Source organism: Pistacia vera, unplaced genomic scaffold, assembly GCF_008641045.1.
Source record: "Pistacia vera cultivar Batoury unplaced genomic scaffold, PisVer_v2 Contig223, whole genome shotgun sequence".
NCBI classification, from domain to species: domain Eukaryota; kingdom Viridiplantae; phylum Streptophyta; class Magnoliopsida; order Sapindales; family Anacardiaceae; genus Pistacia; species Pistacia vera.
Genome location: NW_022196028.1, coordinates 1126826 through 1132946, shown reverse-complemented (window position 1 = coordinate 1132946; position 6121 = coordinate 1126826). Strand labels below are relative to the sequence as shown.

Genomic DNA, 6121 nt, shown 5'->3' with positions numbered 1-6121 from the left:
CATAATTGGACAAGTAGGACCTATAGCGAGTAGGCAAGACCCATTTACGAGCTGTTATATCGGAATTGTGAGAGAAAGTTTATGAAATTAGATTATAAATGTAGTATTACCCAAAATCTTTTCTTAACCACTATTGTTTATACATCTCCATTGCATGCATGGACTGACCTACATTGAGCCGAGTTGGGACCAGGCATTTATTTGTGTTTATTTTTGTATTTTTACAATTAATGGTCTTATTTGTCTTCACATTTAAATATTTTAAAATTTATTATAGTTGTTTTTTTATACATAACCGATAAGTCTGTATTTTGATTCATTATTAATAAATATGTTTATGAACATTTTAAACTGTCTATGAAATTAAATGAGATTAATAGATAAATGATATATAACTTCGTTGAACAAACAAACAAACAAACATAATAATAATTAAGAACAATTATTTTATATTCAATTTAATTGTGATACTTAAAAACTTTATTTAGTTTATGAAATAATTATAAATTTATGTGACGAAATTACTGTGAATAGATCTTTTAATTTTGTATATATATTATTTTCGTAATTTTTTTTTTCTTAAATTTATCATGTTATGAGGTTAACCCCCTTGAAGAAAATTTATGGAGGTCCATCCCTCTGCTTGCACGTACCAAGAACATTATGGAACCATGTTACTCTGCATAAGGCCATAAGTATACAACAGTATCTTATAGTTATATGTCAACACCATTCATATATAAAGTTGCTCCTTGACAAGTTATAGCTATCCAAAAAGAGAAAAAATAATTCTTCATTTCGGATACTGCCTACACATCATGGTAATTGACTGCATCAATCCCTCCTCAATAATTACATGATCACAATCCATTACTTTATTTGCAAAGAATTACCTCCAATTTTGAGATTTTAGCCCCATGAAAATCGGCTTTGTCATCAATCAAGGACTTTCCAGCATCCCATTTCCTTTTTTCCTGCAAAAGCTAAACAACTATATCCATAGCAAAAAAACTGATGGTCTTTTTCATCATTCTAACGGAAAGCTGGCGAGCTGCTTACCTTCATTATGGATATGTCTGATAAACAAGAATGATATGCATTCAAGCACATGATTATATCCTGATACAGGAATTTTACAGATTTTGTGACCATTCCTTTGACGATTTGTATATTCGAAACGCAGCATAACACATTGTAGCATTACCTATCACTGTAAGCGCAGCTTGAAGAGCCACCAATGCCTAAAGATCATAGATTAACACACGTCATTCAAGATACTTTATCTCAGAATAATCACTCGAAACACAAATGCAATGTTCAACAAAACAGTGCATTGGTTAATGAAAATAACTGTGGTCTTCAGATATTCATATATAGAACTATGGAACTATCCATAGTATGTATAATCACTGTGACCTGAATGTAGTGGATAGAGAAATGCCTCGGCCAAAAGTAAAATATTATTTTGTGTTCCCGTTTTATAACATAGATGTAATGTGAGTACATATTGATTGTTGATTTCTAGTCCAGTAAGCAGATACACTGAACACTAAGTTTATGTATATAAACAGTTAGATGGTCAAAACAGAATTGCAAGGGGGTGATTAAATTACTGATCTGGTTTTTTCAGTTGAACAATACCCGAGATGGAAGCGGTTTGTTTAACACAAAACTAATCCAAACCCCCGATTTCACGTGAAAATGTGTAAAAGTCTGAAACCATATCAATTTAGAATTTATCCTACATAGAAGAGCTTCTGTATGTCCAAGCTTTATGAAACCATTGAACATACAATTTAATTTAAGGTGATGCACATTTTTATTTACCAACAAAAAACTACTTTTTCTGTGTCAAAAGAACAAAATGAGATATACCTTGAGTTAGTCAACCAAGCCTCAGAACCGTTTCGAAGCACCAGCTCAACACAAGACATCATTACTTAATAAACCAGAAACACTTCTAATGTAATCTAAAATGACATTAACTAAATCCTCAAATCAACACCTATCTGACACAGATACCAATATGCAAGTGAAACTCCCTACGTAACACCAACAAAGGTCATTAGAAAGTCAAGTACTTGTGAATACAATATACAATGGAACAAAACCACACACGACACTATACTCAAGAAGCACAACTGTAACTTTATAACAAAATTCAGAGAGCACATAATTTTTTACTCTACAGTTGTAACATCTGCTAAACTCCTTATTCAGGGATAAATACATAGTAATAATTGTGTTAAATCAGTAATTTCCTACAATTATACAATTTGCTTAATTAATTTCAATTGTTCTTTTTATACTCAGTCAAGCCTATCAGAGAGTAACCTAACGAATTCCTGACAGTGCCAGATTTCTTATAACTCCATGTTGCACATATACTTGTAGAATAATTGTCCTTCATTTTCTAATCACAACCTCCCTCAGGGGTTCTCTCCTAATCCTTACAAGTTTTCCATAATTGTGATTAAGCTTTTCATTTATCGGAAAATGGCACACATCTGATTATTGGGTTGTTAACATATAAAGATGGCAAAAAAGGTAATAGTGTTTCCACCTCTAAGTCTTTAGTTACTTCAATATAATAAACTTGGTAATGGGTGAAGAATGAAACATCACAGCAATGACAGGCATTGCACTTCCATAGGAACTAAAATATGAAGAAAATTACAAATACTTGACTAACAATGTACAAAACATGTCCAATTTAACTTAGTACCATAACTAAGAGTTGAATAGAGTGTAAAGCATCAAAGTAAAGTAAATGAACCGTTTGATTAAAACCAGTTAACAATAGCTTCTCCATTTCAATAAATTCATACTATTACTCAAAACAAATGTATAGTAAATAAAGCTTGCCTCAAGAGACTCAGAATTATAAAAGAAATGCCATGTGCATGCACAAAATGCTCCACCAAGCAGGGGTACCTAAACAATAATGGAGAGGAAGAGAGTTTATGAAGAAACAATGCCATTAGATGATTGCGAAACAACAAAGTATGCTCTATAGAAAGTTGTAAATTTAAGTGAGTCATCACTTACTGTATAAATATATTAGAACCTACAAGCCAATCTGAAAGGCTAATACCTAAAAGATATAAGACATTCAAAGACAAGTACGATGCCCATTAAAGTAAGAAGGAAACTAGAATTAGTATCATTCCAACTATTTCCAAGAAGACTGCAACATAAAGGGGCAACGGGATTTTATGCAGTCATACTCATCCTCTTACGGTTTGTGTATTAGTTGCTTTGATCCATTTATTTTCTCGTTTAAGTTGGAATGAGTTTTACAATCCTTATAACTAGGTCAAGTCTATTTAGACTTGTGTTCTGTGGAGTTTAGTATTTAGATTTTGTAAGTTTAGGCTATAAACCAAATTTTGAGGGGGGACTACATTTCACAATGTATTGACTTAATTATAAATAGTAAACCTATCCCTTAAAATCGTATTAAAGCAAAATAGAACAGTCCTAGTTTGATTACTAATGCTTATAATTTAGTGAAGTAATTGAAGAAAATATTTCATAGGTCTTTAGAATTTTGAATAAGCACAAAATTCATCTACGAAACATGTTTACAGCATACACCACTTAATAATGCATTCCAAAATTTTAGGTTAGTCATACAAGGAATGTAATGTAACTAGCAAAGATTGAGAAGAGGAACTCACCATTCCCCATGAAAGACCTTTCCATGCTTCACACTCAGATTTCTCTCCATATTGCCACACTAAAGCCATTGTGACCTTTCCATGCTTCATACTCAGATTTCTCTCCATATTGCCACACTAAAGCCATTGCAGTACCCTTTTGAACAGAAAATTTAGAGTCAATCATACTTCTTCATTTTCCAACTGAATGTTAATCATCGTTATAAAGAGATATTCAAACCCCACAATATACTGAATGTTAATCATCAGTATAAAGAGAAAATTCATACAACTGTACAACACAACAAAATTACAATAATGAATCTATATTGCTAAGTTGTGGTTAGCATTTCATTATCCAAGCAAAACCTAGAGAAAACACACACAAACATGCATAGGAGATACGTGCTTTCTATCAATTTTTCACTCATCAAACTTAGCATTAATGAGTATAAATAAAACACAATTATTATAATAGCCACAATTGTAAGAGAAGAAAACCCTCACCATTCAACAACACTAGAGACATGCACGGCCCACAGGCGGGCAAGGACAAGGCATTGGATGGTTCACTCAGTTGCAAAGATGAGGCCAACAATGGCAATTCAGCAGCTGAGGCATGTCCCACTCTCACCGTCGTGAGGGCCAAAGCAGCTCCAACTAGACCAACAACAACCTTTTCATTGTCAAGAATTACAACATTTTTTATGGGTCTTGGGGCTTGAGTTTTAGACAAGTCAGATATAGCCATTGGTCTCTTGAAGGATTCAAGAAGATCCTTTTCGCTGGAATAAACTCCAACTGCAAACATCAGAAATCCTAATTCCAGAGCATAGTACCTAGAAATAGATTAAATAATAGAATCATAAGCATAATATTTGTAGAACTTACTTCATCAGGTAGCAAATTACTATCATATAAAATTTGTCATCTAAACCATTTAATTTCAATGTCGATCATTCAGAAGTTGCAAAAAAGCTTCTCAAGTAGCAAATATTCTATATCATAATGGAAGCACCTAAACTAATCACAAGACTGCTTTGAATAAACAATGCTACTACATCAATTTGTTGCATTTTTGAAACCATTTTCTAACAACCCTCATTGCAACTCAGGACCAGCTTTCTCCTTATTTGGATATTAAAATAAAACAATAGGCAATATCTCATCAAGACAAAACAGGTCAGACACCAGCGGCTAAAAACTAGAACCCAATTAAAGTTAAGAACTGGAACAGTTTCACTCTCCCCATAAAATTTATTATCACTTAAAACAGATATAAAAGGCTTTTGTTTCAAATCGGTCCCAAGTTTCGCCACAATCTTCTTTAATCCCCTTGTCTGAAAATCAATTTTTTCAGCAGAACTACCATTGATGTCACCTCACACAGCTCCATTCCCATAATTTCTTTAAAATGGATGTTTAATGGGCCAGTAGAAAACAGGTCACACCTGTTTTTCCTTCTTGCCACCATTGATCTCTTACAATTGCACTGAAACCAAATTGCACCCTAAAAGTAGTAAAATTTTAACAAAAAACTGATGATGTAAGTTGATTAAAATTTATCTACATACTATTACACCAAATTATACAAACACGACACAAGAAATTTAACATCAGTATGCATACATAAATATTGTAAAATCATAAATCAAAAGTCTCTTATCAAAAGAACCCGAAAACTTCTCCGACACAGATTTGTTCACCAAATGTCTTGAGCTCCTAATTTTTACTTCCAATAATAAAAAAGAAAAAAAAATATACCCAAATCAATATCAAAGCTAATATAAATACAAATGATACTGAATTGAAGTTTAAAGCTTATACCCATAAATCATAAGAGCAATATCAGTAAAATTACAATTGAGATATGAATTAAAAAAAAAAAAAAAAAACAGAAGACCTGAAGAAGATGAGTGTGAGAGGTTTCGGGGGAAGAGTGGAATGTTATGGTTTGGAATTGTAAAGGAGAAAATTTTCGCATTCAAATGCAAGCGTTGAAGTTGAAACATGTTTAAGTTAGGTTCATCTTCACAAAACAATAGACAAGGTTTTGGTTTTGAATGGATTGAAGAAAAAATGGGGTAATTTTAGAATAAAATTATAAAATATTTTAATTTAAATTCTGTGGGGTTTCCATAAATTGGGCTCTTGCCTTTGGATTCCTTCGGCCTGGTCCTGTCCTGTGATGTCCTCTACAGAATTATTTTCAATGTTATCCGGTGTTTTTAACCTCTTTTAAGCTATGTTAATATTTAATTCATCCACTTCATTATATAAAAAACACTAGTCATATATCAAGCTTTAAACCAATTTTAAAATAGTAATGTTAAGTACATAACCTAATCTCACAGTCTTCTTTCACAATCTCTAACGTGACAACTCGTAATTAGACAAGCGAGACCCATAGCAAGCAGATATGATCCATTTATGAACAGACCAATTGCGAGTTACAACGTTGA

The 6121-nt window shown here is 32.5% G+C and overlaps 1 long non-coding RNA gene across 2 annotated transcripts; it reads right to left on the bottom strand.

Annotated features, from left to right (window-relative positions):
* Positions 1-680: 680 nt before the first annotated feature.
* Positions 681-5727, bottom strand: LOC116130550. 2 transcript variants are annotated; one of them, XR_004128073.1, is made up of 5 exons: positions 5563-5727; positions 4167-4498; positions 3681-3816; positions 1060-1241; positions 681-983 (listed from the first exon to the last, which is right to left on the bottom strand). It is a non-coding gene; the product is annotated as an uncharacterized LOC116130550 (long non-coding RNA). The 2 variants fall into 2 exon arrangements; XR_004128072.1 differs by having other exon boundaries at positions 681-974.
* Positions 5728-6121: the final 394 nt, after the last annotated feature.